The sequence below is a fragment of the Sinocyclocheilus anshuiensis genome, unplaced genomic scaffold (genome assembly GCF_001515605.1).
Source record: "Sinocyclocheilus anshuiensis isolate Anshui unplaced genomic scaffold, SAMN03320099.WGS_v1.1 scaffold626, whole genome shotgun sequence".
Taxonomy (NCBI): Eukaryota; Metazoa; Chordata; class Actinopteri; order Cypriniformes; family Cyprinidae; genus Sinocyclocheilus; species Sinocyclocheilus anshuiensis.
The window spans coordinates 152,650-164,762 of record NW_015544167.1 but is presented as its reverse complement, the minus strand read 5'-3'; the positions used below and the strand labels follow the sequence as shown (position 1 = coordinate 164,762).

At 35.2% G+C, this 12,113-nt stretch overlaps 1 pseudogene; it reads left to right on the top strand.

Moving 5' to 3' along the window:
• Positions 1-3,822: 3,822 nt before the first annotated feature.
• Positions 3,823-12,113, top strand: part of LOC107695934 (copine-8-like) — a 48,334-nt pseudogene continuing 40,043 nt past the window's right edge.

Below are 12,113 nucleotides of genomic sequence, written 5' to 3'. Positions count from 1 at the left end.
CTGATTTTTTTTAAAGATTTTTTAAAAATGAAAATCCACTTAATATTAGCTATACATTCGATGGCACTCTTCTCTAAAACAGTGGATATACAGTTATATGACAGTTACATGTAATTACATTGTCTGCAAATGCATTAAACCCATAGAATATAATGTAGTAATGTTATGACAAATATGGGAAATTCATTATAGTGTTATATTTGGTCTCCACATCTTAAGTATAGGGAATAGTGCATCTGACCCTTATCTAAATCTGTCCTTAATCAGAAGATAGATTTATTTATTTATTTATTTATTTCAATCCAAGTGCACAATAGGCTATATGACCACATGAACTTTAAGAATCATATAGGCCTACTTTTTTGTTTGTGTTTAGATAAATCGCTCAGAAGGATTTGGCCAAACTGTTAAACTAGGTTAGGCCTATTTACAAATAATCCAAGCGCCCGATTAATTTCTAATATTTGATTATTATGACTTAGTAGTATTAAATTATAAAGAAATTACAGATCCATCTTTGAAATCTGATAGGTTGATAACATTTGACAACGTTTAATTCAGGTGCGAAAAGAATGAATATCTAACGCATGAGCACGGAGAGATTTGCGAGTGCACAGGACAGTTTGAGTGAGAGGAGAGACACGTTTTTAAGTGCGCCCAGGTTTTGTGCGAGAGCAAAGGAAATCCGCGTGCGAGCAGAGAGATTTGTGCTCGCGCATTATATTAATGTGCTTTCGCGCTACAATAATGCGCTCTCGACATTTGTCATTAAAATCACACCATATTTAGTGAATACCTGCGTGCTGCGCCTATGCGTCTCTCAGCAGCGTTCAGCAGCAGCGTCTACTAATAGCGAATCTTTAAGTTAAACTCCTACAAGAACCTCGCTACTGAGAAATGTCATGTAGCTTTTCAGCTGCAAAACTATTTTATTGATAAATTCGCGGTGCAGCGCTGACAAGAAGTTTCTGTTCGTGTCTGCACTGTGTGTGCGTCTGTGAGAGAGACTGGGAGAAAGAAAGCGTGATTTCCGTAGCCTACATAAAAAAGGTGGAAGACATGGAAATAGTTTGTCATTTTTTACCCTATTGTTTGTTATATTTATTTGCTCAAATAACTTCTGGGGTTTTGGTTCTCTTACTGTTGTAGATAGCCCAAAGTATAACAAAAAATATTATATATCTCTTCATTGTGTTTGGGCTCCCCCTGGACTAACGAACAAAGGCACGTGCCTAGAATGCCTATGCGTAAATCCGGCCCTGGATACAGGAACTATTCGAGCCGTTAATGCCAGACTGGGGAGAGAGGTGTTGTAATAATGTAAAATATGTGAAAAATAATGTGTTTTTCAAATCAACCTAATATGAGAGCCTGTTCTAGTACACCCGCAACAACACCCCCAAAACAAAATCAAGACTTTGTAAAAGAGCATAATAGGACCCCTTTCAAATAATCTTAGTGACCCCTAATGTTTGAATGATATATTATTATTATTATTATTAACTACATATATTACATTCTGCTAATTGTGTAAGTTGTGTAAAATGCTTGAAAAAATAAAAATATAAAAAATGATAAACTATTCCTGAATATTCCTATATAGGAATCTACCCCCTTTTTTCTTGATGTTGAATAAGAATTTACATCCATGCTATTTTCAATCTTCTCCTGGTTCTTTATGCTGCAGCAAAGAAGAAGAAGAAAAAAACCATTCAAGTCTTTCTGGTGAAACACCCTTCATCTTAAATCATGGTTTTAAACAAACACAAACACTTCTGGGTGTTTCCTCACAGCACTGCAGCGTTAAATATGCATGATATTCCAGCTTCTGCTGCCGGCACAACCCCACAGACCAACAGTTTATGTTAAAATTACGTTGTTAGACATTTATAAACTACTATTATAATCTCTCTGGACTATTTCATTGTGCACAATGATTTTAATTAAATATTTCATGTACTTATTTGATGTACTTAATAAGCGAGATAGTGTAGAGTAAGCCTACTACAAGATCCTGATTGTTAGGGTTTATTTTTCGATGCTAACCGGTGGATTGTACATTATCCAGCAGTAGGCGTATCAATAAACTTCTGTGAAATGTTATGCTTTTGTGCACATCTTTATTTAAAGTAAATGACACTTTTTAATCTAATGCAATCAATGACATACTGTATATTGACAAATAGTAAGTATGAATGTTGTTCGCTGTGTTGATGGGTGAACAGCTTTAGTGCAGAGCAGAGCATCTGTGTGACTCCTGTGCTGAACTCTAGCCTCACATTTCTGATGTGTGAGAACACATAACCTAATTTCATTATAATCAGATAAATCAATGTTTGTGTGCTGTCATAACCGCAGCAACATTTAGAGGGCATTCGTGGGCCTCAAACCACTTCTGGCAATAGCAGAAAATGCATGAAAGGTGTGCAGTGGTCTGGTCACATACAGGATTATGTGAGGTTTAGTCAACACATCAAAAAATAAGTGTACGTCTTTAAAGCATGACAAAAGATTACTAAACCAAATGATTTACTTTAAAGTAAAACTTTTCATTTGACATTATTACAAAGTGCACTTACATGTAGTCATGAAAGTGTGCTCTCCTAAGAAAAGTGGCCTTTTATTTCATTAATATTATATTATTTGCACATACAGTTAAAAAATACTATATTTTGAAAATTGAGAATTTCAAATTGATTTCAAAAAGAAAAATAGATTTCATCTTCAAAAAGATTTGAAATACACTACAAGTGCGCATTCAGTACAGTCGAGCAATGGTTACTCACTCGCATTTCATTTCTTCTGTGAAAGGCAAAAAGAGATATTTAGCAGAATGTCCAGACTGCTCTTTTCCATAATGACAGTGGATAAACCTTTTGCATAACTTGACAGAACTGTCACTTGAATGGACTGGCAATGAAAAGGCAGTTTCATTTTATTTATTTTTTTATTATTATTAAAAACAAAGAGCACGAACAGTTTCAGTGTTGTGTCAAACGTCATGTGATTTAATGTGATTCATATCAGTGTTTTTAAATGTTAATTACAATAACATTCTAGTTCTAAAATTAGCCTTCACAAAACAAACCAGTCAGCTGTTTTAAAATGCCATTTCCATCACAAAATGATATCAAACACAATACACAATCTGACATTTGGTGGAAATGACACTGATGTCTGATTTTATCACAGAACTGAACTGAACCGAATAATCCTCTTGTGATGCATGAATATGCACATTGTGGACAAATTAAATGAGTAGCCTATATTTAACATTCTTAAAGTAGACAGGGCCAACGTACTGTCTTTGCACAATATTCCAGATATAACTATATTTGAGCCCGGTCTCATGAAAATGCGTATAAATAGTACGCCAAATAAAAACGAAAACTCGTGGTATTGATACGCAAAAATGGACTTTGGCGTGCATATGATACGCATGTGTTTGGCGTGCATATAATACGCAGTTTTCGCGTGCATATGATACGCATCTACCCCACAACCCTAAACCTACCCATCGCGTAGTATATACACGCCAAAGTCAATTTTTGCTATCAATACCACGAGTTTTCGTTTTTATTTGGCGTACTATTTATACGCGCTTTCATGAGATCGGGTTGCTATATTTAATAGAGACAGATAACAGAACCTGAGATATCTAGATTTGTGTAAACGCAGCGTTCCGTGACAGTTCACACTTCACGCGTACAGTATCAACACGCACGCTTGATGTGTGTATCTGTATCTGAGCGGATATAGTTCACGCGTGCGTCTTGCTGTCGTCGCGCACCTCTGCGCTCACTGACGCGCGTGACGGGCAGGGATTCTCTCACGCTCGCGTGCCTGTGTCGTCGCGTGTAAAGCGGTGTGACTCCCTCACGCGCGCGCACCCACCCGCTCCGGATCCACGGACTAAAGGATGCTCGCGGTGCGTGTCCGTGGCAGCGCTCCCCCGACAACAGCAGCAGCATGTCCACAGTGATGAGCGGCTTATTGAATATGGCGAGTCTCGCGGATTTCGAGCCGCTCGCGGCGGTGATTCCCGCCACGAAAGTTGAGATCACCGTGTCGTGCAGGTGAGTGCCGCGCGTGGCTCTGTCTCGGGTGAATCTGAACGCTTCTGAGATTCCGAACACTCACGCGTGCAGTTTAAAATGCAGTGATCATTTGAAGGCTGTATCGGCATATTTTTTTTTTTCATAATGCATTACATTTTGAATGACTTTTTATGTCCGTTCTTGCTTATGTTTTTGCAAGGCTCTGCATTTATAAAGTGCATTATTGGTGTTGTATTTATAATTTGCGTGCATCGTTTGATTGCAAAACAATCATCTCGTGCTGATATTAAAACAAATAATATATGCGTCAGTTATGAAGGGTCATTTGAGTGATTTTTAATGTATCGTTCAAAAATGTTCTACAAAGTAATTATGATTATAATACAGTTTTATTTCAAGTGTATGCTGCATCAGAATACATGATAACAGGACATATCACTCGAAATCTGGTGTTAGTCATGCGTTATTATTATTAAGCTTTTTCTGCTTGACAGTGTATTTTAATGTGGTTGTTATTTACAATAACATGCAGCTGACAATAAGGTGTAGGTATTATATGGATTATGAATGCATAATACATAAAGAATTAGTGGATTTATGATGCATTCCATCCGACAGTTCTTCAATATCGCATGTGAGGCGTTGATGTCTTGAGAAGCAGAGTCTTTAACTTCCTTTTGACCTCAGAATTTAAAACAGGTGCTTTGTTCAAAGCTCACAATGGACATGCTTTGATATGTAAAAACTGCTGAATAACTGGAGTAATTCATTCTATTCATTGGTCGTTATTAAAAAGCATCTCTGTCCACACCTGAGTCTGCTGTGAATATATGAGCTGATCATGCGTGTTATTTTCAGGGAGGAGAGGTTTGTCTGTTGGATAAAAATCACACTCAGAACTCTAGTTCTGCACCTAAAGATTTATTATTAGTCATTCATGACTTTTATCAAGTGTTGATTTGCTTGATTTTCTTACATTTTGTACATTTTTAAACACATCTCTCTAAAAACTGTCAGCAGTGAACAGTAATTCCTGTAAATTTCCTGTAAAAAATTTCCTGTAAAATATACTAGTGATATTTGATAACTGTATATTCTTTACTTATTACTTTTTATTCGTATACTTTTATATTATTTTACGGTGAAATTATATTTGTTTAACAATACAGTTGTTGCTAAAAAAATGAATGTTATTGGATGCCAGTTTTGTACAGCACTCTACAGAATTGTTTTATTATTCTTAATAAATTCTTAAGAACATAATTTTAACAATTAATTTCAGTACAGTACAGGTCAAATGTATCGTTTTTACTTACAGTTAACAGTTTTTACTGTAGCATTTTTACATTCTTTTGTTGAAATTATTAACAATTATATATAATTGTTATATAAATAAATATATAAATAAGACGTATGCTATGTTGTTTTGCATCCTAGAGCCATTTACCACACTCAGTTACCTAAAACCTACTTTTACTATTAATTTTTAAATGGGAAAATACAATGCAGTTTCAGCATCCAGGTGTGTATAAAATACTAAGACTTAAGTTAAATAAAATAGCTAAATTAGGCATTGGTAGTTGTGAAGGTGAAAACAAAAGCTATTCCTGGATTCTGCAGAGAAGCTTTTGAGAGTCAAGCGGCAGAGAGCGCTTGTATCGACTGATTGACTTGTTTCGTCTGAGCATATTGAAGCGGGACCCTCCGTGTCAATACACACCGCAAGAGAAAGAGGCAAAGGACAACAAACAGGAGAAGAATCCTTGCTCTGGTCTTGAAAAACAATGACAGGAGCGATTGATTGATTTCATCTGTCAGTCAAACTCATAAATGCAGTCAGCTGTACGCCATTCAAGAGTTGAAAACATTTTCAACAAAAGCCTCATGTTTATTTATTAAGAATGAATTAGGCAGGATATGAGTACGGTATGTTTCCTGTCTACTTCAAACCCAAGAAATAAACATGAAAAATGCTACTGTAAAAACTGCTCAAGTGTAAATAATAAGTTATTAAAAAAAGCAATACATGGAATTTTACTCCAAAATATATTGTATAATATTTGTAAATAAAAGTACTACATTTTGTTTGCTTTATAACTGGTTGAAATCAATATTTTATTTATTTATCCTCTAATGCCTAAAATAATCATGTTGTATGGTTTATTAATTTTAAGAAAAGAGTGATACTAGCATATCTTGCAAGATATGGTTAAACGAAATCTCCTTTTTCAAAATATTTCTTGTGTAGGGAATGATTAATGATAATTATGTTTCTGTTATATTTTTTTAATTAATGTAACCGTTTTGCTGCACTAACACAACATATCTCTGACAATTTTTCCATAATCCTCTTATTTTTCTAAAAGTGGCCATTTAAGAACCATTTTAAGAACCTCCTGCAAACAAAATGATATTATATTATCAAGTTTACTTAATTAAACATATTTAAAAGCCACAGCTTTTCACAACCCAATTTTTAGCGGATATGATGTAGTCTGTGATTTAGAATCAATATTGATTTCATCTGCTTTCAATACTGTTTTAATGTCAGTCTTGATGACACTATTTGCTCGTCAGTGCGGTGATCTTTACAGAACGAGAGTTTTGACTCCGTATTTAAGCCCCTCAGGGGGCACGCCCTCATTAGTGCCACTAAACTTTATCACACTTCATGCTTTAATTACATTCCTCATGAATTATTCCTCTGTGTTTTACCACCAAATATGAATGCGGAACGAGTCCGGAAGAGGAACAGGGATAAGCATGAATTGAAATAGTAAGAGGACAGGGAGTGTTGGTGGATGTGATTGGCAGCTGGGCTTGTTGATGTGGGTGGAGAGTTCCGCTGTGCTGGGATTTTAAATGGGAATGTGCTGTTTCACGGGGGAACGGCCGTGTAAATGTTTCATGAGGATTCTAGTTCTGGAGCAGTTCTGTACTCTAGCTACCGTGAGGTTTCGGCCTTGCGCTTTAATGGCTGGCTCGGACTTTTTCAAGTGGCACATGGATAGGGAGGGAAAACTCATGTTTTGGAGAGCATAGAGCACTCTGTATCGTCTAGTACAGATGAAAAAAAAAATATATATAATTCAATTGTCATGATAGCAGGAGCAGTGAATGGTAGTTGGATGATATCAGCTGCACAATTACTTAAATTCGGACCCAACATACTGTACATGTAGGCAGACGTTCTCTGTTCTGTGTGCCGTGAGGCAGGACAAGCTCATTATTACTGTAAATAGCGTACGTTGTGCATAAGAGCTTCTATCTGCATCACTTGAGTGCCTGAACATCTCTAATCGCTGTGCAGTACTGCTAGATTACTTACAAATTGTAGTCTGTTACTGATTTAGTAATTAGTAGCGTTAGTAACGTAATCCATTACATTACACATTTTCGGTAAAATAATCAGACTACTTTTTGTAGTATATTACTTAGAGTAAATATATTAGGTGAAAGAGGTTCGGCTGACAAAAAAAATAAAAAGGGAATCCCTGTATTACATGTAAATACGAAATAACGTGAATTTGTTCGTTTTAATGTGTTTGTGTGAATGTCAACAAAACTGGAAGACTTTCTGAGTGTATGTGGTAGGCTGTTATGGAAAGGAAAACGTAAAAGATAAAAAAAGAATAATTAGGGAGAGCCAATAAATTCTGAATAATTTATTGCTATTGTGTGAATAATTTGTAATCAATAAAAAATTAACTGTAGTATGATTACAAGTATTTTAAAATGTCAAGTACTTAATTTTTGGCATCTGATTACGTAATTCAGATAATACCCCGCACTGTCATTGTAGTCTCAGTTTATGCGTAGAGTATGTTAGTTTTTTTTTTTGTCTTCTCTTGTTTTTATTTGCAGTTATGGGTTATATAGGTTATTTGGTTATGTATGCATTTGGGCTAATATGGGTTATATATCCAGGTAGAGTTATATATCCATTATATATTATATATTGGTTATAAATCCATTGGGGTTATAGATCATTGGTTATATACTGATTTGAGCTCATTGTTCTTTGCTTAAGTATGTTTAAACTAATGTGTTATGATGCATGGTTATATATTCAGTTTCAGTTGGGGTTATGTGTTATTGGTTACATACTGTATTTATTTGTAATTTTAATTTATGTATTGTGAATTATATATTGAATTGGGCTCTTGGTTGTTGGTTATACACCGAGTTTGCTTGTATGCTATTGATTAAATATTTAGATGAGCCTGTGGCTAATTGGTTATATTCATTTTCACTTTTGGGTTATTGGTTATATACTGTGTGCAGTTGAGTTTATGTGTAGTTATGTTTATGGGGTATATATTAAGGTGGGTTTATGGTTTATTGGTCATATATTCAGTTGGGTCTATGAGTTCTTGGTTACAATATAAATTCATTTGGGTTTATGTGTTATGGGTATGCTTATGTGTATGGTTATATATTTGTTTGAAGTTTTAACTTAAAGGTTATATATGCAGTTGGTATTTTGGGTGATATATTGAGTTTGGGTTATATGCTATTAATTACATATTTGAGCCTACGACTAATTGGTTATACATTCATATGTGTTAGTTGTTACATACTGTTTACAGTTTATGGGGTGAATATTAAGATGGGTTATTTGTTGGTGTTATGTGTTATGGGTTGCATATTCAGTTAAGCTTATAAAGTATGTGTTCACTAAGGGCTACATGTGATTGTTTATATATTCAGTTGGGTTATATTTTGATATATTTGTTATATATTGATATATATATATTTTAATTGGTGACTTCACCTAATCATGTTATGAATCACTTTGGTTGTGTCACTTTGGTACCAGCAAGTGGAATGATAAATAAAGGATTATGTTTTCATAAGATTTGTCATTAACATCAGTTAATTTTTCTCGCAATGTTACATTGATACTTCAGGCACTGCTATTTGTATTTATTTATTTGTAATTGATTTATTGCATTCACTGTATTCATTTTTGTTCATTCATATCATTTCCTACAGTTGAATTAATAAAGAACTCATGTAAATAAGACTAATCTCTGAAAACGAAATTTCTCAGTCAGTGCTTCTGTGGCACACAGTACAAAGTGATCCCTGCAAGAGAGATTGAAAGTGATATCACAGATTCACTCTCTCTCCTGAGACGCTTAGTCTCTCTCATGCGCTTTTCAATCACGAATCAATTATGATACTGTGATGCTTTGCAATGCATTGAATCACAATGATGTATATTGCATCTTGGGATACTTGGCAATACCCTGCCTGAATGTTCGAAATGAATGAGTTCAACACCTATTAACAGATGTAGAATTAAAACCACTGAGATGTTTCCACCAAAATATTAGACATGAAGCTGAGTACATTAAAAGAAGGGTTCACAGGAACATTTGTTGAAAACGTACTCACTCTCAGGCCATCCAAGACATAGATCAGTTTGTTTCTTTATCTGAACAGATTTGGAGAATTCCTCTAGTGGAAAAAGTCCATCCCCTGCTTTCCCATCACATCAAAATCCACCCACATATTAGTTTAGAACTGTTTTGGCTTGTAAACTGTGTTTGATCTGTGCATATTTCTCTCCTGATTCAGACAACCTTTTTAAATGGGTCTTTATTAATTCTTCTTTCTTTCTTTCTTTCTTTCTACTACAGAAACCTCTTGGACAGAGACACCTTCTCAAAATCTGATCCAAGTAAGCTTGTTGGTACACATATCACATTATAAAAGCTTATTCATTTAGTCTATCACACATTGAAATATTGGTACAAAGATCGGTTTATCTGACAACACTAGCACATCTGAAATCACATTACTTAAAGCGGTCTGGGCTGAAATTGTGATGAAGTTACTGCTCATCAACAGAGCACCGATCACCGTAGGGAGCATCATTAGTGTGCAGTATCTTAACTGCCTGCCTTAATTATGATGTTGTTTTATAAGAAAGCTTGATTGTGCATGAAACCCTGCTGTATGTGCATATTCTTTCATATGCAGGAGAGTATATTATTTGCATTTGTATTTCTGTGATTTGTTTGCATCTTCACGTGTTATGTGTTCACGTGGGTTGTGATTGCATTGTGTAATCCAGATGTTGTGGTCGGCTAACATTCACAGCTTTAATGAACATACAGATACGTTTGACTGCAGGCCCTGCATTGTTCATTTTTCTGTATGGCTGATTACACTGACTGTTTCTGACACACACACACACACACACACACACACACACACACACATTATATGCTCTAAAAGATTTTGTTTTGATAATTTCTCTGCTAAGATTCTAAATTCTATTTTCATCTTAAAATTGGACCAGTTATATTGTTTGGAAAGTACGAAACTTTTCTGCCTTCTTTTAAAGGGGTCATATTCTACACTTTTTAAATATTACATTTTCCCCTCTTAAGTAAACTTACAAGGAAAGTGTTTTTATACTACCAACATATTTAATTTAGTCATTTAGTTTTTTCATAATGACCATTTTCCATCCTTTCTTTCACCCTTTGAATTAAACAAACATTTTGTTTCTGTGCCTTTAAGAATTCTATATGCAAATGAGCTCTGTGCTGATTGGCTAAGCTCTGTGTACTGGTGTAGTTCACTATCATCAACACAGGTAAGGTTTCTTAATACTGAGTAGGCACTGCTATATAAAAGTAAAAGTCTTGTGCTAATTTGCTTATGGTTGCGATGTTATAATCATGCACTGACTGTGTCTGACACACACACACACACACACACACACACACACACACACATTATATGCTCTAAAAGATTTTGTTTTGATAATTTCTCTGCTAAGATTCTAAATTCTATTTTCATCTTAAAATTGGACCAGTTATATTGTTTGGAAAGTACGAAACTTTTCTGCCTTCTTTTAAAGGGGTCATATTCTACACTTTTTAAATATTACATTTTCCCCTCTTAAGTAAACTTACAAGGAAAGTGTTTTTATACTACCAACATATTTAATTTAGTCATTTAGTTTTTTCATAATGACCATTTTCCATCCTTTCTTTCACCCTTTGAATTAAACAAACATTTTGTTTCTGTGCCTTTAAGAATTCTATATGCAAATGAGCTCTGTGCTGATTGGCTAAGCTCTGTGTACTGGTGTAGTTCACTATCATCAACACAGGTAAGGTTTCTTAATACTGAGTAGGCACTGCTATATAAAAGTAAAAGTCTTGTGCTAATTTGCTTATGGTTGCGATGTTATAATCATGCTGAATTCCGAACATCCATTCTGAAGTATTTCAAAGTTATTTTTAAAGATTCTAGGTGGACTGAGGTGTCTGAAGTTTTACTCGTTCTACTCAGGGCTGAATTGTGCGTTTCTATGACAACACTATCAACGCCAAAGCATTCACATGCTTGCAGAACTCGTAATTACAACTTGTAGCTCGGAATGTTCTGAGAGCTACGACTCAGACCATGTGACCGCTGTACCACCTGACTGCCGTCAGATTCATTTAGGCCGGGGGTTCTCAACTCTGGTCCTCGAGGTCCACTTTCCTGCAGAGTTTAGCTCAAACCTTGATAAAACTCACCTGCCTGTAACTTTATAGTGATCCTGAAGACCTTGATGAGCTTGTTCAGGTGTGTTTGATTAGGGTTGGAGCTAAAATCTGCAGGAAACTGGACTTCAAGGGCCAGAGTTGAGAACTCCAGATTTAAGTGCTACTTAGGCGCTACCTCCGAGTCCGAGGACTTAGACAGCTCCGAGTAGAATGTCACGTGTTGTCATCTTGGAATTACGGTAATTACGACGTGGTGTGAATGCAGCTCAAGTGACCTAATTCAAATTTTTTCCTCCCATGTGGCACCAGTGGTGTATAAAGTGCCTGAAAGCCATACTCAAGTAAAAGTACAGATATCTTACCAGAAAATAACTTTGGTAGAAGTTGAAGTCACCGTTTAGAATATTACTTGAGTAAAAGTCTAAAAGTATGTGATATTTATTGTACTTAAGTACGAAAAGTATTTTTTAATCTTAAACGTACTTAAGTATTGAAAGTAAAAGTACAAGTAAATGCAAAATGGAAAAGAAGCAAATATATA